Source organism: Aedes albopictus, chromosome 2 (genome assembly GCF_035046485.1).
Source record: "Aedes albopictus strain Foshan chromosome 2, AalbF5, whole genome shotgun sequence".
Classification (NCBI taxonomy): domain Eukaryota; kingdom Metazoa; phylum Arthropoda; class Insecta; order Diptera; family Culicidae; genus Aedes; species Aedes albopictus.
Window position 1 is genome coordinate 179,730,960 of NC_085137.1, and position 20,949 is coordinate 179,751,908.

Genomic DNA, 20,949 nt, shown 5'->3' on the forward strand with positions numbered 1-20,949 from the left:
ATGATCGTGTAAATATCTGGCTCCCTGCGTGTCTCCCCCAACTACGCACGCATTCCATCATCTTCTTCCATCATATTTGTTTTTGCCTGAACTCAAGCTTCCTTCTGCTGTACAGTATGTCAAACAATTGTCCGTACAGGGTTTTTTTCTGTCTAATTTTACGATTTCTAATGCTAATACTAAAAAGAAAGAATTGCAGCGCATTTTGTTTTGTTTATTATCTTTGTATTTTTTGTTCGAAGCGAGCATGAAAACAAAAAGAACGGAATACCTATATCGGGGCCGTAATCGCTTATTTTTGAATAGGAAGAATTTAGGAGCGTGAGATTACTTATGGCACTCGTACCATATCTACAATATCAGCAAATTACATTCGAACATAGAGGTCTTATTTAAAACATTGTGGATCATCATAAAAATATACACATCAATAATGGTAATTACAAGGAAACATATCCATCTTTGACAAAGCTCTACTATCCAAGTAACATTGTTATGACCAATTAGTCTTGTAGAGGCCTCGAGAACCACAATAAAACTTTATCCTCTTATTTTGGTTTTATTATGGTTCTAAGAACCTTTTGTAGTCTAGATGGCTGAAAAATGTAAACAAAAGCAAATAACACTTAATAGCTTCGTTTTAGATAGGATGAAAATGGGAGCACTTTGCTTAAGATGGCTACCGTTCCCTTTTATTTACCTGATTGTTTTCAGAAAAGCACCAAACCACGAACAATGCTTAATAAAATTATTGAAAACGCTGTACGGATGATTGTTTCATACTCTGTGTATCTATCGTTAGTCAACAATGACGTAACACCTTTGAGGGATCCGGCATACACAACAGTCCTCCGTCGGTTGTGATACCCGACCGTTCAGTTTGGGTGTGCGTACTATTATTGCTCCTGCTTCGAGTTCGCTCACAAATGGGATGTAAACATATGCATATGAGCGCGGCTCAAGAAGATTCCAAGCTGTCAACATCAACCAACAATAACGCAACGGTAGCGTCATCATCGCTGCTATATTAATCCGCGTCTCGGTGCTTGGGTGGGATGTTGACGGCCAGCAACTGTAGGTATGGCGTAGTTAGCATCACCGGCGTCATTTGTCCTTGGTACTGTGTTTGATATGTATCTACATGTCAGGAAAATGAAATTGTCCAAAGGGAATCTGTGTCACGTACCTACTCATCTCATCTGAACAATGCTATTTCTTGGAGTTTGCTGTATCGTGAGTTTTTTTTTGTGAGTTTCAGATTCACATCATAAATTTCAATTCTCCAAGCTATTATTGCGTAAAAAGTCTTTCCTTAAATCCATAGCTTTCAGAAAATGATAGCAACTTTGCTACCACTTAGTGATAACCGCCAAATCCATTGACCTACATAACCTACTCCGAACGAAGCTCAACTTCAGTTTCCCCCTCCAAGCAAGAAAACCCGCACACAAGAAATCAGGAAACTATTTCCGCTGAGTTTCCCTTAAATCAGGTTGCCACTCCCGAGCTATTATGGGACTCCATAATGGTGAAGACTATCGCGCTGCCTTTGCTGCCACTAGATGATAAGATTTCCACACCACAAAGGTGTGCCCTGTCGTGCTTTACTGCTCGTGCCGGTTGGGGCTCCGATAGTCAAAAGAAGAGATTGATATTTTCTATTTCCTGGTGTTTGTCGTCAGCTGTATACCTATCTTTAAGTGTTGTATATAAAAGCAGCTTTCAAGTTAGGTTTGCAACTGTTCAAAACTTCGAATAATTGAGATCATCGTCACTATTGGAGGTTATGTAAAATAGCTTGCCCGATGACTGGTTCTTGGTGTATTTCCAGTCCACGGCAATACTTTGTGCGACCCAAGGCATGTTTGAACAAAATAGTCCAAAACTCATTGAAGCACATTAAAATGATGAATCAACAAGCTTGAAAGAGTGTCTAACATAATTCTAGACCAGAAAAGGTTCTTAGAACAATACTAAAACCAAAATAAAGGTATTGTGTTTTATGACTGTTCCAAAAACTTCTACAAAATAAATTGGCTATCCAAATTTTACTTGGGCTGTGTATAGCTGAGAGTGCAGTCTGGGTATTGTTGTCCCGCTGACTGCACTTAAACAGCCAACTGAATCCTATCGTGAATAAGATCCCAAGAACTGTACATAGATAACTTCTGCACGAAAGTTCAGGTTCCGATAACTTAGAGACTCGAACCGCCCACATCTGCATCTGCTGAAAATGAAGACGAAGCCTTCTCAAGTCTCGGAGCAGTTCCTGAAGGAATTCTTGGAGGAATTCATGGAGTTGTCCCTGGAGTATTTGCTTCCAGAATTTCTGGAGGTTTCCTGAAGAAGGTACTCATGAAGGAATTTCTGGAGGTTTTTTTTGGATAATTTCTTGAAAGACACCCTTGAAAAAATCCGTGGAGATACCTCCAGTGAAATTGAAGGGATGAAGGGATTCTTGGAGGAATTCTTGACAGAAATTTTAGAGGAATTCTTGACAGAAATTTTGGAGAAATTTCTTGGTGAGTTCTTTGAGAAATTCCTAATTGGAAAATCCAACATATAACCATAAAAACTTGCGAAAGAGATTTTCACAGTTTTCATGACAGTGGACATTTTTTCCTTCGATTCAATGTTTGCTGAGATTGTTTTATTATGTTTTCAGTTCAGTGCATCCGCCATTATGACAAGCGTGCAAATCTGATTCTCGGCACCTCGGCACACTAGAGCACACCAGTGCACAACGTTGGCACAAATGAAGTGTGTAGAGCAGTGGTCACCAAACAGCGGCCCGCGGGCCGCATGCGGCCCTCGACCAGGTTTTGTGCGGCCCGCGAACTGATTTTGAAATGTATTGTTCGTGCAGTTGAAAATCGGAATTTTTGACTCGCGAAAATCAATTTTTCTCTTAAACTGTGTGTCGGACGTACGTCGGGCACAGTGCGCTGGATAGGGGGCCAGGTCCGCTGCCCAGCGCACTATGTCCGACGTTAGGCTTCACTATGGATTTTGAGAAAATTCGATTGTCGGGTGTGGAGAAACATCGAGTTTCAACCGCGACGACAATATTAGAAAGTGGCCCACTCATAGATTCTATAATGAAAATCAGAAACTTCACTGTATTTTAAAACTTTCATGAGAATGAATATTTTTCCAATATCATGGAAAGTTTTTCTAAGGAAGTAAGAATTTTCAAAAGTTTCACAAGCTGTAAAGGACTACTTTTCTAATTTTGTTCCGAAAATATTTAAAACCATATTCGAAACTGTTGTTAGGAACGGTGTATTTCGCTCAAATAATGAGTTTAGGCTAAACTCTATAGGTTCTCTGCCATAGATTTTAGGTGGCAGAACTCGGCATTGATAATTTGATTGATTTAACAAAAATGAAATTAAAACAAATTTTATATTCGATATACTTTACATTCAGCACTTGTACCAAGAAACTATTAAAAAAAACAGAATATTTGCTTTACAACATCTTTTAAAAGGAAGTGGGCCCAAACTTTCGGAATTTTGCTAAAAACTTCAGGGATTGGGCAACATACTCTTCATTCCCCTAGCAATACTTTTGGGAATTCCTCTTAAATATTTATTCAAATCGGCTACAAAAACTTGCAGAAAATCATGTCTGTTAGTTTTTCTTCATTAGCGTCCTATAAAGAAAAACTTTTTAAAAATCATCATGGATTTCCAAAAAGTATCTCCAGTCAGTTTTTCGGAATTTCTTTCGAAAACCCTGGAATCCCTACAAATCATTCCAAAATTTCTCAATATCCACGAAAAGTCCCAAAAAATCACATAGTTCTAAGGTTTTTTTTAAATAAAGGGTTGGAAATACTTTTCAGTAAATCCCTAAGCTACTCCATTAGCTCAATATTATTGATACCAAGAAATAGAAAACTTAAATATTACGGTGCTGATAACCCTGTTTTCAATTTCCTATGATATTAAGGATTTTTCTTATAGTGAAATAAAATCTCCTGATTACTTTTTTGCTCTTGTTCAATACTTTCAAAAAATCAAACAAAGAAAATTTGGTTTGAATCTTGAAAATTGTTGAAAATAAACTCTTGAATGACTTGCGGCCCGAAATCTCTTTTCAAAATTCAATTTTGGCCCGCAAAGACAGTTAGGCTGAGGATCACTGGTGTAGAGTGACTACCCCTTGACTTACTTACTTTCAGTCCTTGGCACCCATTTTCAACTACCATTCCAGAATAGTAGCGTAGTAGCGTAGCGAACATTCCCCCCAAAAATACTTTGTAGACCATTAGTACGCCAGAAGACTTTCAAAGAGTAACATAAACAGATAACCGTAATGTTATGAGATAGGGTATGAGTGACATACGTAATGTCAAGCAAATTCCTCCTATTTGAAAACAAGTGATTACGGCACCGATTGATTCTGTTATTTTTGTTTATATTCGAGCTCACTTCCAGCAAAATATACAAAAAAAAACTTTACAACAGCGCTTCAATCCTTTGTTTTTCGTAGGATGAAAAAAGAGCCATATACTTAATAAGGGAACCAATACCATACAACAGATACAATCGTGAAGGAATTTGACCTAGAGCCACGCAGAAAAAACTATGTTAAAATCAAAAATAATTGAGGTAAATTCAAATAAATTGTCAATTTGTTCAGGCAACAAAAATAAAACTATTTGGAGCAAATCGAACGTCACATTTGAAGTAAATGCAATCCATGTTTGAAACAAAAATGCATCTTCTGACAGATGATGTTAGAAATAAATGTAAATATTTTTGTTTTTTTTTTGTGTCGGGTCGGCCCTACGAAAATATTTGTTTTCCCATTAAACTTATAAAGTCATTCCTTCGTTGGAAAACCTACCTCCCATATTGTACTTTCAATGCTAACATCTTGTATACATCTATTAGATAACATATGCTCCCGAAAACAACGGGATTTCGTGGATACTTTCGGTGAAACTTGCCTTTTTTGCAGGAGGAAATCTTGTTTGATGTTGCAGCTGCAACTTGTGAGTTTTGTTTATGTTCTCGACGGCGGAAGGGGGGACTGCACAATGGGCGTTGTCGAAATAAATGTGTAATTGAGTTAGTTTTAAAAATTAAAATTTTAGATTTAAACGTTTTATCAGTTTACCGAATAAATATGAATATTTTTGTTTCAAACGAACGAAATTTGTCTCCGTGGCACCAAGTTAATATAGCAAAGTTATTATAATTGCAATTGCAAGCTCTTGTTATTATAATTGCGAAGATTATATTCGGCAAGCATTCACTACAATGCAAATGTGCTGAGATAAACAGATCATATGTATTCCAGTGCACGCATAAATAACAACACAAATAAGGACTGTTCAATTTATAAAACGGACAACTTGCTTGTGCGATATCTTTTTCATTTCTCAATAAAATCATTATTAGTTTTTTGCGTAACTTTCTATAGCTATTTTCAAATGTAGGAAAAATATAACATTAACCAAATTGTTCTTTATTGTGTAACTAAAGCGGTTTTCGTAAAACATCAATAAAACCCCATTTCTCAAAGTTCGACATAACTTTCCACATACTTAACATGCACATTTTCATGAAATTTTTAATGTCTTGGAATCTTATACTATTCTATTAAAGGTAAAGCTCAATAGTTGGTCAATAATAATGCACCAAGCAGTCTCCAGCATGATTTAGTAAGTTGCCTTGTTTTCATAGAATTTATGAAAAAATGTTCATTTAAGTCCTGTGTTGCAATAGCATCACGGATTCGGCTAAAAATTTGTCCAGAGTAGTAGAATATTGCTCTCTGAATGATACAGAAGCGAAATTTACTTTTAATTGCATTTTTCATCCAAAATTTAATCCATAAAGATGGCCATATTAAAAAGTTTCATATTTTTTGCTCCATTGATACAGATTTTCGACTCTAACGAATCTTGTTATTATTTATTTTCAACAAAGTTGGTGCTATGTTATTGCACACTTTATTTAATAATAATCGTACGCAAAGTTTTTATTTCCTACATCATTGTTTTGCAAATTTTGCATTTGGTTGCATTGTTATTTGGAAGAACCTTCAAAGAACGAAACTGTTTTGATAACTGTGTCTGTATTGGCGCACAGTAACCAAACCAACAATGCTATTAAGAAGCAGTTTTCTGCATTTAAAACCACATTATTCCCACTTTCGACTGAATGCATAAAAAAATTGATTATTTAATATTTTCATGCCCTTTTTGCTTTACAATTGAATTTTATTCAAAAAATCGAATCTCACTTGAGACTTTAATATCTCAATACTTAATTTTCCAATTGAGTTTAAATTTTGTTAGAATGTTATTACTCATGCTGCTGCAGCATGGCACATACTTTTCTGGTATTAAAAGCAATATACCATGTTTGAACAGTAATTTTATATATATTTTCAATTTTCAGAAATCGAAAAATTCGCCTTATTTTACACCTGACCGATTTTCTTTAAAATAAAACTATTTTTATTCGATTCAAAAATGATTACTATAATGAAAGATGATGTACTGAACAACGAATCAAGGGTGGTTAAATTTGAACTACGCGTCTTCTTTTTATAGCCTTGTAAAGTTATCCGTTTTATAAATTGAACAGTCCTTATATTCTCGTAATATTATGAGTAACAATAAAAATAATCGTGAAAGGTTTACACCGATAAAGTAAAGAGATACAAGAGTAGAACTTATAGAGCTTGAAGGTTGTAATTCCAGAATAGTTTGGATGACCTAGATCACCAAAAGAATGTTGCTAAGTTATCAGAATTGCACTCTGAGGCTCTAAGAGTAACGTAGATTGTGTTCCTCGAGCATTCACTGCGATATTGCGACCCATGCTTCAAAATATATTGGGGTCCATTTATATGCCAGTGGACACTCAACTAGCAACATATAGAGATACTCTTAATAGTATCAGGTGCTACACACACAATCATGAAAGAATTAATCCGATAGAGTAAAAAGAAACAAGTGTAGAGCCGGTAGACCTTGAATGTCCTAATTCCAAAATAGTTTGGAAAGTCTGGAATAAGTCATGAATATACCAAAAGCATTATAATTGTGCACTGAGGCTCCATCAGCAGTATAGGCTACATTCCATGAATATGTTTTACTATAAAAGCAAGATACAGTAGGTAGATATCCTAACCCAAACTTCAAAGTGTATTGGAGGCCATTTGTATTTCACAGAATGTTCAACTACCACAATATCCAGTTGATCGTAGCATTGCGAGGTCTAATGGACATCAACGTGACTAAATTTCTTAATCAGAATAAACACAAATGATGATAGATCCAGTAGATCTGAAGAAAATGAATTCCAGAGTAGTTTGGATGACATAGATCACCCAATTCATGTACCACGGATTTTATAGGTTTGCTTCAAGGCTTTTTGAGTACCGTAGACTATGTTCTGTGACCATTCATCGTGTAGGGTGCGTGTACCAATTATGGCACTACCTAAGGAAAGCTATTTATACAAAAATAACGAGAAGACCAACGAATGTCATCAATAAGTTAAAAGACAGCTTAGTTTCCATACTTTACAGGAAAAATATAGAAACGGAGCCAAAACTACTTTAAGTATTGATTTCAGCGTGTGCCAATGATCGGAACCCTGTACCAGTTATGGTTACTTCGGTTCCTTTTCGCACTATTTGCTTGTATTCCTTATGGGGTTAGCCATAACTGGTACACTATGACGAAAAAGGGTACAAGAAAGCCGAAATTTTAAGGAAAATGATTTATTTCTACCATGATTTGAGGAAAATGTGGAATTTAAATGAGTGCGACTAGTTTTTGTGACCGTGATCCGTTGTTCACAAAATTTTTCTTGTTGATTTACATCGTTAAAGGGTGAAAATTAACTATGGCGAATAATTGGTACTATAGCCATAATTGGTACACTTACCCTATACAATTTGATTTAGAATGTTGGATTTGTGACACAAACTTCGGAGTATTTTGGAAGCCTTAGAATAGCTCTGGGATGAAAACTTCAACAGACTATGATGGATAGTGATACATTATTGCATGTCAAGGATCAGTCAAAACTATTGATGATAAAATTTGAGGGAAAACATGTAGAATTTATAAAAAATACAAAATAAGCCACGTACGTATAGGTCTAAGCCAAGTCGAAATACACCAGTAAAGAAAAAAAAAATAAGCCACGTATTTTCGACTACGTGGGATTGTGCAAAGGGGGGGGGGGGGGGGTACCATGCATTTCTTAGCACAACTATTCCCCTTTACTATCAAAAAGGCTCAAGGATAAGATGTTTTAAAACAAAGAAGATAGTGTATTTCTACCATAATAAGATCGTTCCAGTTGTTTACGGGTTGAAGGAAGATAGGCGCAACACTATATGGATAAGTGCAGCTACAGACTCTAGATCATCATGATCACAAAATTTGCGGTGTGATGCTAAACTTGTCCAAACACATTCTTATGATGGATTGTATACTACCACACATAACTGTTCCATATAATAGGAAACCCATCAAATATGGGACTGATATGCAATCATAGACAGTATTCTCTAGGTATTAGGTGAAATCGAACATAATTCATAGTTTTATGCCGAATTTTTCACCAGCGATTCCACCGCGATATCCCCTTCAACATCTCAAGTTCATATCAATCGAATTCATTGAAGTTTCACGCAGCACTTCACACCATTCCAAGGCTAGGGGCATCGAATGCAGGTTACATAACACAACAATACTGACCCGAAGATCGTTTACAATAAATTTCAAGACTGGAAACACTCAGTATTCGATATTATAAGACGAGCCTGAGTAATCAGTCAGCTTCGCGTGAGAATATCTGTTGAACATCGCAAGCTCGGAAAGTTCCAGCAATTTGCCAACAACTGCACCTGTAGGTAGGTCTACACAACCTCAACACCCCGTACCCCGACGACCGACCGGGCATCGCAATTTGCGTTCAAGATGTGGTTTTCAAGCGCGAAATGCCTATAATTTTCCCGCATGTCGTACACGGTCTGGGTGAGGTGAGGCGGGGTGCGGCGGCAGCTCAAGTGCTTTCCGATCGCAGGAGATGATTCACGTGAGAATCGAATGGGCCGCCTGGGTGGGTGACTTCAATTCGGGGCAGATTTATGGTCCGCGCCTAAGTTCGGCACTGGGCGGCGGCGTGTGGTGCAACAACAAGTGCATCACGTTAAGAGTCGTTCGCTGCACTATTAATAACGAAGAATAGAGTTCTCTGTTTTCTCACACGAGCGAGGGTTGTTGGTTGGATATGGCAGGCAGCTGCCAGTCGATCAGATTCGCACGCGTACGCCAGGCGGTTGAGTGCAAATCTACATATCCCGCATATTCGAATGGTCATAAATCAATAGGGAGTACGAGATGATTGTTATTAGTACTAGAATGCACCGGAGTGGACCTGATGGCAGCGGTGCAGAATATTTATAGTTGCATATTGGAAATGCTGTTAACCGCGAACTTGTCAGTTTACAAAGACAGGCGATATAATAAATACGGGGTCTTCATTCTATCACGTTTCTTTTGATGAATGTAGAAGTAAAGAATTTGTTGTGATGTGCAACCACTTGAGAATTGCGAAATGACGTTGACGAAGATCTTTTGAGTTGTAATTGAACTACAAGATAGACTAACGTATTTGGCACGGTAAAAGGCTGGGTAACGCGTTCTACAGATCGTTTTGAGGTCATAAGCAATTCCAATCTCTGCCTCTACGAGAAAACTTTGCACCATGGTCCATCGGGAAGTTAGCAGGTAGGTGTAAGACCCTGGAAGCGTCCCGCAAAAAGAAACAATTGCAACGCAAAGTCAGCAAAAGAGCAATAAAAACCGAAACTAACGACAAAGACAGCATGCTGATATTCTACTTAGACAGATCATTTAGATACTTCACCACCCCTAGAGATAGCTCAATACAACTTTACTTGACGACACAACTCCAAAGTATTCTAATATTGTTTGTGCTGAGTGGCAGCCCAGGTTTCAATCTGAAGCTTTACCCAACATTTCGAATTCGATACCGGAATAGCTGTCTCAGGACCAATGAAGTCATGTGATGCACCAGTTGGCCAGGTACCCATACTAGGTGAACTGCGCTTGCTGAATTCAGCTCCTCGTTTTGAGTTCGACACGCGACAACTAGCTTCGACCTAGAAGCAGGCCGAAGCAGGTGCTTTGATAGCAGCCTGGCTATCTGAACAGAAGTATATCACTTTGCCCTTTACAAGTGCTGATTGCACTCCGCACATAAAAGCAAAGATATCGGTATGAAAAACGGTGTAGTGTCTATCAAGCGAGAAAGACTCATGTAGCCTTAGCTCACGAGTATAAACACCAGCACCAGCTCGACCTTCGAGAAGGGAGCCATCAGTGTAACATACGATGCCGTCTGAAATACTTTTCTCCAGATAACTAGATGTCCACTCTTCCCGGAAAGGGAATATCGTTGAAAATGCCAAGCAATTGTAAGATTACTTGGGATCGTATTGAGAACTTTGTCCCAATTCACCAAAAGTGGAAACAACGAGGTGTGTGTTGATGTGCCGTTCACAGGAGTTCTCTCTTGTGAACCGAGTATCCGTAGACGAAAAGTGCAAGAAAGTGCTTCTTGTTTAAGATGAATGAGTAGTGGTGGGGCAACGTCAACTTCGAATGCTGCTATGGAAATTGAAGAGAACGCTCCAGACATCTCCATTAGGTACATCCTTTGGAGATGGCCTAGTTTTGATTGGATCGTTCTCACTTCGCCCTTTTGGCATCACACAAGATAGTTGTGTAAATCCCTTGAATATACTTGGGATTTGCCAGAGGTTTACAGACATTGCTCGAGGACCATACAAGCTTTCTTGATTCTGAACTCAATATGAGGCACGCAAAGGTCGAAAGCCATTATGGTTTCGCCAACTACCTGAAGAGTACTCCGAATCATGTTGAAAAGTCGTCGGTTGAACCGTAAGTAGGAAAACTGCCATTATTGAGTTGCCTCAATAGCGTATCTGTTACGAGATTACACAAAAGTTGTGGCAAAACTCCCCCTTGGGGGCATCCACAAACACTCAATTTCCTAATCGCAGCTTGATGCAACAGCGAGAAGAGATTCCAGTTTTTGAGCATTTGGATAATTTAATTGGAATTCATTGGTGATATGCCATGACTTTGTACGGCTTCCAATATGGCATCGAAAGGCACGTTGTCGAAAGCACCCTCGATACCTAAAAAAAAACACCCAAACAAGATTTCTTTTGAGTGAATGCTTTCTCAATATCGTAAACAACCTTTGTGTAAAAGAGTCACAGTGGATTTTCCAGATTGGTAAGCGTGTTGGTTCACATGAAGAGGCACGTTCGCCAGATGAACATCACGGACGTGATGATCAACAATGCTTACTTACTTACTTACCAATCAGGCTAAGGCCGGGGTGGCCTCTGCTGTACATAGTAGCCATCTCCATTCCACTCGGTCCATGACAGTTTGTCTCCAGTTCCGCACTCTGCGTAGGGTCCACAGATCTTCCTCCACTTGGTCGACCCACCTAGCTCGCTGCACTCCACGTCTTCTTGTACCGGTCAGATGACTCTCGAGAACCATTTTAGTCGGGTTGCTATCCGACATCCTGATGACGTGACCCGCCCACCGTAGCCTCCCAATTTTCGCGGTATGGACGATGGTTGGTTCTGATCAACAATGCGTTCCAATCAATTCAGAAGAAAAGAGGTCAAACTGATAGATCTGAAACTCTTTGCTTCTTCATACGACGCTCGACCCACATTCGGAATAAACTTTACAGTAGTATTCCACCAGGATTTGGGAATATACCATGTAGCAAAACTGCAAGCAAGTAGTTTTCTCTAAGCATGTTTGAAATAATAAAATCTCATCTGAAGCAAAATATAGGAAATATCCCATCTGCTCCAGGGGATTTGAAAGTACTGTAACTATACAGTACCGTGATTTCGGATGAAATTGATCAGTGGGGTGTAATTGATCGACGTGGGGCAATTTTCATTTTGACAAAAATAAAGCTTTAAACTTAAAACACTTTGTAGAAAATGACCATCATCTGGCTCAATGGTTATTGAATGATGAGCTTACATGTTTTACAGCTAATAAGTCACATATTTCTGTATTAAATTTAATATTTTCCAAAATTGCGTTTTCGGCAAATTTTAAAGACCCTTTCAAACTTTTATTTCTGTAGCTGTATCGTACATAAAATAAATATTCGAATGAATGTTTACAGCTGCCACGTGTTTGCTAAACCCGATTTCGTCATCAAAAGTTATATAAATATTGATATTTATACATAAAATTGTACTTTTGCTAAAGTAATAACTTGTTTAGTATGAAAATTGCATACTTTTAGGCGTTTTCTTTAGATTTATTATACTTTAAACTTAAATAATTAAGAATTTACTAAACTTGTATAAGTTTTAAAAAGCATCTCGCATTCTGGGATGGTTAATTCAGCTGGAAAATTTATTTTCAGCACTTACAATGATATTTCACTGACTGATCAATTTCACCCCGAAACTAATATTTCTGATTTTTTGTTTTAAATGATATTTATTGCAATAAAATGATTTGCAGTAAAAATTTCAACCTCGTTGCCTGATGAAATCCATGGCCGTACTTGTTTCAAAGCATTAAGTTTAACCATATCGGTAACTATTCAAAAATTAGAACCCGAACCCGAAATCACGGTACTCCGAGCAAAAACCAGATAATCATAACTACAAGAAAAGACATCAGGTTCACCCTATCCACACATCCCGGGAAGTATGTACTGAATAAGCATTCCAGAACTTCCTCATCAGTAAATGTGTAATCGACATTTTGCAAACGAAATTCGTTCACTCGAAAATCCTTAGATTACGCAAGGATTTTGTTCACCCAACTGACTTCAATCAAACTGGAAACGTATGTACAAAGGTTTTTTCCAGCCAGATCGTCCAGAAGACGGAAAAGCTAGCTGATATACTTTGCGAGCTGACCTGAAAGCCTCCGATCTAGCCGAACGCCTGCTCCAACTCTTTCTACATTGTTTCGTGACCTTGTCCAGATCGGAGTTCCATTAAGAGGTTCCACTTGTGGTCCTCACGTCCGCAGACGCAAAACTTCTTCAAAAGCTTCCAGGAAGGATGAAGAATGTTGTAGTATCAACGGCATCATCTAAATCACTTGGAGTGTCAATGGATGGTGGTGACCGCAACCAAATCAGTAAAAAGATTCCAGTTTGTTGACCGGGGATTCCTGAAACGCAATATTTGTGAAGTAACATTAAAATGTTCAAAAAAGATGCAGCAATGCTCAGATAGAAATTCTTCAACTCATGACTTGTTCTGCTAGAGCAAAGCGTTAGGTATGTCTAACACTTCCTCTCTAGCATACACCATGAAGATTGAGAGGTTGTCTAAGTTATCCAAGATCTGTACTGCTTAGGTAATTTGTCAAAATGGAGACTCTCAAGTTAATGTTTGAGCTGTCCAGATGATATGGTGAGCATTAGCATCATTGCCAGTGCAGTATACGATGAATTGTTTGAAGACATCCGTGAGGGATGGTTCATCATGCGGTAAATAAACCGAACAATAGATGTATTTCCTGTTGAGGTTTCCTACAGAAACAGCAATTGTAACAGTACATAGGTGGTTAGTTAAAAGACGGGTATAGCAACGATTTCGATGTTAACAAGCACACATGCTCGAGGCATGACACGCGAGTTCATCATTTCATTTTTACTGAAAGTAGCAAACAGCGGGTTCACAAAATTACCTAGATAGAAAATCCCCCTTACGAAAGTAAGATTCTTGGACTAAAGCACTTTGGCTGTACTATTTTGTATAAATCTACAAAGATTGATCGTTGCTGTTCTTTTGTGTTGAAGATTGATCTGAGCTTTCCTAAGCATAGCCACTAATCAAACTAGGCAAGATTAATCTCTTTACAACCACAGCACAACAAAGAACATCAGCAATAAAACCAGATCTGTATCTATCGGAAAACGCCAAAGGCGAGAATACACAGAATATACCGTGTAAATCGTATAATGCGAAACCATATAGGTGAAAATTTAAACTAATCAACAACATCTTCATAATGCCGCCCCTATTTAGTCTCAAGTTTAAGGTTAAAGAAGAGCAGCTGATTGTCTCTGAGAAACACAACGTCCACTGCACTATTGCTCCGGTTAGCGCAGTAAGTAAGTAAGTAAAATACTGTGAAGGGCGCTCTAGTACTCCACAGGTTCCGTTTGCAGTAAGATTTTTTATTAACCCCCCTCCCCTCCTAATCATTTATTCCTAGCCACGGTATAAGCATATAGCCGCATAACACCACGAATTAGGGGTCACCTGTGGATGCTTACCCCTGGAACAGGCGGTCCGTAGTGGTTTTGTAGCCAATCGAATCAACCGCTAACGATACTACACAACTATCTAGGCTGTTCGGGAAAACAAGTCAATGTTGATGATCAACTTCACATCAAACCTGTCACCTCCATCAAATAATCAATTCTCGCAAATAATGTAACCCTCTAATGAATAGCTTTATCACGCGGTATTGTGCAGAGTAATTGCATTTAGATTCAGAACACCACGAGTCAACGATACGGTGTTAGAAGACCATTTCAGTTCTCAACCACCAAGTCATCATATAGCGCAAGCAGATACCTGCTTGGAATAAATGTGCAATTATTTAAAGCTTAATTGCTTCAATATTATGCGATTTTATCTTGAACACACACAAACGCATTGCTCCTAATGTGTGTCAGTCAGCGCAACCTGCTGCACCACAGAAGTGCACATACGTCAGTTTATCGGTAGCCAATCCAGAAAATCTCAGTCGCACTTCTGAACGTGACGGCACCACACCGCCCGACACTATCATCTGCGGACGTGAATACATTTAGAAACGTGTTGCATTACCCTGCCATGCCGACCATCCTATAAGCCCCACCCTTCACGGCAGCGAGCGGCGAATAGTTGACACAACTGTAGCTGTCAGGAATAATTAATGACACAACGATTAAAACCGAATTACTCCTGATCTGATCAATGATGGGAGTGACTAACGGCCAACAGTTTTGATCGGTTTGCTTGAATATTAGGCAACAGAGCGAGCGGTATGATTCTTTTGAGAACTGAAATGACGTTTGCCTGAGTTACTTCATGAAATGTAAGCTTCGGCGCCACGTTCCAAACATCCTGATTGGAATTGCTAATTTGCATCACTTTCCCGCCGCCACCATATCGCAATGATGTAGTAAGAGGTATCGTGTGGCAAGCGCGTTGCGCCAACCCTACCGTCACCGAAGGCAGCAAAACATCTGTAACTTTGCAAGGAAAACAAATCACGTTCCACGAACGGCAGATGATGCCAAAAATATGCGCCAGTTATTTTCTTGTACGTTTAAAAATATACATTTTCACAGATGGCGAAGCATATCGCGGCGTTGTGGTGCGTTGTACCTCACTATTGGGCGACCGACCGGCCATGGATGCAAAGTCAATGTCACAGTAGAAGGGAAAAGTGCTTCAAAGTGCCTTATTTTGAACGTTTTACTTTATCACTCTTGTTTTCCGAAAATATTTACTGACACTACTGTATGAACATACTGAAAACTAATGAATTTCGATTTTATAGATCTTCATTGATTCGAGACACGGGAGTCCTATAAATTAATTCAAATGCATTTGAAAAGACTTCAACAATCAAGCGTCTCCATCCAACCGCCAGATATGGGATTAGTGCACTTCTAGGAATGTTCTTTATGCATTGGGCCAATCTATCTCAAGGGTGCATTTTCAACCACTTTCCGCCACAAAACGCTCTATCTGCTCTGTTTTCGGGGGAGCACTAAGGAAAAGAAACGCGAAACCGAAGTTAACGCATCACCGCCACGTGATCGTCATCGTCATTGGGTGGCGCGGCGTTGCGGAGGTCTTTGCAAAATTTGAAGATGAACGTACACATAATGAAAGGGTAGTTACAGCTCGGAGGAAAATATCCAAGATTAACGGGGGAAGAGCGAAGGCCGCGTTTCGTCAGTAGGCCGAGTGGTGGATACTATTTTGGAGCTAATGCAGGTCAAAGACGTATGTCCTAAGAGCCGAACCATTAAAGTTTACCAAACGGGTAATAGTCCAGAGGATGTGTAGGGATGAGTTTGGCTGGAACGCCGAGAGCTACAGAGGAGGTGGCGCGTGGACTCGGAGAATGGTTAGTTCAGATGCAGTACAAGAGGTGGTCCAGGGGTTCGGAGTCGGCTTCGTAGGTCATACCGGTGCCCTGCGGTCAAGATGGACCCTTACAGCGATTAAGTGGCCGCGGAGAGGAAGTCCCGGTAGCGGTGCTGTCGTGGCGTCGGTCTACTGGGTTGGATCCGAGCCCACGGTTGGAAAGGGGTCCCCGGCAAGGGTCGGGGCAGGTGGAGACCCTGCTGTCAACAACCTTCTGGTGCAGCTGATAGGGCCTGGAGGATAGTGATACTCTTGCCTTCAGCAGGTCAGATCGGGTTGCACGAGGGCATCAGTTCTTGATGTCTGGCAAGCAGTTGATGTTCGTTGCTGCAGGCTACGCAGCCAACCTTGAGGGTGCGATGTGCACTAGCCCCTCTCTGAAGCAATGCCTTCTTGATGATTCCGGAGAGACAAAGAATTTGGCGACCATAGGAATGTGTTTTAGTGGGTCGAAGAGAGAGTAGTCCTGGTTTTTACTATTGTTGTAGAAGACGGCCTTGACCTCATACTACCCTGACTTTCCTGTTAGGGTATATCTCTTTATTGTTGATATTTCTCGGTGAACGAATTCTTGTTAGGGTGTCTGTTGAGCAGATTTTCCCCCTATGGTTTAGAAAAAAAAACGGATAATAGTGCTACAAGACATGTGGAACACTCTACTACATAAGGGCATTCTGAGAAAGCGTTCTCTTGGGCAGCAGGGATTAAGGCCTGACGACCCCCCACTTGCGAGTCAGCCGCATAGTCGCAGGCTATGAATAGGACTACCATCCCTAATTCAAGGTGTCAAGCGACCCGTGCCGAGGAATGAGTGATCGAGGGGTGACAATGATGCTCGATCGTTAAAGGAGCCTGTGGGGTACCTGAGAGGTGGCTGTGCAGCAGCTTGGCAAAATCATCAACTTTGCGTCCACGCAGTCCAAACATAAGCAAACATAAGCCCTGTTGTGACCTCGTAAGTCGATGGACGACGATACCAAGCAAGATCACTAGAGACTCGTGAAAACTGCAGCAGCGGCAGAACCGGCGAAAGCAAAGGTTACGAAGTCTACCAAAGCGGAAGCCTTTGCTTTCGCAGGAAGCCAAAAAGGTGTGGCGCATGCGACTGCTTTTGATAAGCATACGCAGAACCGGGTGAGACAGCTGTCAGGCGAGGAGCTGCCTCTCGGTGCCCGTAAGGCTAGACGGATACTAAGCCCCGAAAGTCCACAGTAATACCGGAAAGTCGAACCCCAGCCAGGCGTACCGGAAAGCTGGATGGAGGGGACAGGGAGTTGCGACCGTTGTTAGGCCCTCAGCAATCACAGAGTATGGCGAAGCAAGAACTTGGACGAAAGTTGAGCAGAAGAGGAAGAAGAAAACCCGCTAGTTGAGGAGGTTAGGGACGCCAAACCAAGAAGGCGTGAGCATTGAGCAGGTGCCAAGCGCGAGGAAGGCGACGCGCTCATTATCAAGACCGAACAGTCTAAGTACACAGACGTCTTGAAGGCGATGCCGACGTTCGAGGTGCTTGGTGAAAGGGGAGAAGTGAGGAGTTTTACAGCAGAGACGACTCTGAAGGTGAATCAACTGACTTTTCATAAGCCACCTTAGGGTTCGCTACAGGTGTTTGGACACAAGTCATGGGACTGCAAAGGCCCTGACAGGAGAAAGTTGTGCAGGTGATGCGGCACCGAAGGCCATAATGCACAAGGCTGCACAAGGTCACCCATGTGTTTGATTTGTTCCGGAATATCCGTGAACAACAGGCACCCAACTGGTGGTGCAAGGTGCCTGACCTTCAAGAAAGCCGTAGTGAACAAATTACAATGCAGGTAACGCAGCTGAACCTGAACCAAGCTGAACCACTGTCACGCAGTTCAGCAACTACTTTGTCAGACGGTTTCAGAGTGGGGGACGGATATCGTCATCATAGTGGAACCATACCGAGTACCGCCAGCAACGGCAATTGGATCGCGAGTGGGTCCAGAAAAAATGGCGGCGATATGGACGACGGGTAAATACCCCGTCCTGGGGCTGGCTTCTACTACCTAGAAGGGGCTTCGTGGTCGCCAAAGCTAACCGGGTCTTCTGCTGTAGCTGTTATGAACCTCAACGATGGTCGATCGAGCAGTTCACGCAGATGCTGGACTATATGACTTGAAAATGATTTTTTTTTTAGTCTCGACAAAATTCAAAAACTGCTGTTTATTCTTTCCAACGTTTCGGTCGCATATAGGACCTTCATCAGAGACTCAATTATCACAAATTAAACCGTACTGACAGGGAGAAAGGCCGGTGGTGTTCGCCGCTGCAAAAGCCGCGCTGAAGGCGCTGAGAGCAAGCAAAAAGGCCTGCTTTGAGGGTCTCTGTCAGAGTGCCAATGCGAATCCATGGGGTGATGCCTACAGGATCGTGATGGCCAAGACGAGAGGTGTAATGGCTCCTACAGAGCAATCTCCATAGTTGTTGGAGGGGATCATCGAGGGGCTTTTTCTGCGTCATGGTCCTAGTCTTTGGCCTCCTTTCATAGGACAGCTGGGGACTAGGGCTGGCGATGAGGTTCACCGATGTGGAAATTGCGGGGATAGCAAAGTCCCTTAGCGTAGGTAAGGCTGGGGTTCGGGACGGAGTTCCAAACTTGACCTTAAAAGTAGCTATTGCAGAGGCTCCCGAGATAATCAGGTCTGCTAAGCAGAAATTCCTGGACGAGGGAGTTTTCCCACAGGCTTGGGAGTGGCAGAGCCTGATTTCATTGAAACTTGCGGGAACCTACCCGGAGACCCGTCGGCATATAGACCCATATGCTTGATCGACACGACGGAGAATCAAGTACTAGTTTACGACGTAGAGGTGGGTCGGAAATGCTTTCACATAACCTCAGGAGTCCCGCAAGGTTCCATCCTGGGTCCGGTGTTATGGATTGTCATGTACCACGACGAGGTGTTGAGGTTAGAGCTCCCGGTGGAGATTGTCGGCTTTGCTGACGACATTACGCTCGAAGTCTGCGATGAGACGATCGAAGAAGTGGAGTTGACTACCACCCGCTCGATCAGGGTTGTGGAGGCGTGGATGAGATCCAGGAAACTGGAGTTGATTCGCCACAAAACTGAGGTGATGGTTGTGAACAACCGGAAGTCAGAGCAGCAGACGGTGATCAGTGTAGGCGATAACACTATCCCGTCGAAGCGCACCGTCAAACACTTGGGCGTGATGATCGACGATAAGCTAACCTTCAGTAGCTACGTTGATTACACCTGTAAAAGAGCCTCCACAGCTACAGTGTCACTTTCCCGAATAATGTCCAATAGCTCTGCGGTGCTCGCCAGTAAGCGCAAGCTTCTGGCTAGCGTCGCTGCGTCCATACTAAGGTATGGCGGCACAACGTGAGGCACTGCGCTAATTACCGAAAGCTACTGTGGTAAGCTGGAAAGTACTTACAGGCTGATGTGCCTGAGGTTTACGTGCGCGTACCGTACCGTGTCACACGACGCACTCTGCGTCATCACTGGTATGGTGCCTATCGGCATCCTTATCAAGGAGGATATGGAGTGCTTCGAAATGCGCGGCACTAGAGGCATACGCAAGACTGCCAGGATGACCTCCATGATCAAATGGCAGCGCACGTGGGACATTTCCACCAAAGGAAGTTGAATTAATAGGCGCCATGGGGAAGTAACATTCCACCTGCCACAGGTCCTTTCAGGCCATGGTTGCTTCTGACAGTATCTACACCGTTTCAGACATTCGGGTTCTCCAGAATGCCCTGTTTGTGCTGATTTGCGCAAAGTTCAACACATTGGAAAATAAGAAATGTTAAAAAAATAATCAAATATACAGTTAATATCAAAAATGAATGACCACTTACGTGAAAGCGTGATTGAAATGCGTTCAGTAAAAACTGACAAAACACGGCGATATTTTCTGCAAAACAAAACCCATAAATAATAGGTGGCAATGAAGCGCCCACAAACAATGCGAATAAGCGAAATGTAGAACATAAATCAACCGCATGTGAAAAGTATTTTTGTGTTTTATTACGCACATGATACGGCCATGCCTGTCACCACGTCATTGAAGTTATATCATGTTTTTTTTTGCTGAACTCGCTTGTCAACACTTCCTCCTTTATTCCTTTATTCCCTTGCACAAGAATGGGGGCATCTGGTCAGTTTCAGGCGAGCATATGACACGGCACCCACATCAAAGCTTTCATTGACCAATCGGCCCCGATTAACTCCGTAATGTAGGGGTGGTGGGGGTAAAGTGGACAGGTGGGGTAAAATGGACAGGGTACAGTTTCATGGCTTTTATTGTTTTTCAAAATGTTTTAACGATTGAAGCTTATGCCTAAGCATGAATCATTATACTTTTGCTGATCTTGAACTTTAAAATCAAATAAACCTCTTCAAAACGACAAAAACTTTAAAAATCACGTGAAAAAACGGAAATGATGTAAAATCTGCTTATCATTGCTAAGGTTTTTTCGTGAGTTATTTTAAAAATCATTACAAGTTTTACACCCTTAACTAATAAAGTCCACATAGAAGAATATATTTGAACGAAAAAAAATTAAGATTTGTAAAAAAAAGTTTTGGAAATAATTTTAACATAATAAATGGACAATAAAATGGACAATCGGTTCAAATTTCACCAAAATTTCATAATTTTTTTTTGCAAACTCCAGAATCATCAGCCGTCATACATGTCGCGAGA

The 20,949-nt window shown here is 41.0% G+C and overlaps 1 protein-coding gene across 1 annotated transcript in view; it reads right to left on the reverse strand.

Moving 5' to 3' along the window:
* LOC109622823 (uncharacterized) overlaps nucleotides 1-20,949 on the reverse strand; it is a 99,487-nt gene that overhangs the window by 35,721 nt on the left and 42,817 nt on the right. The gene's annotated exons all lie outside the window — the stretch shown is intronic.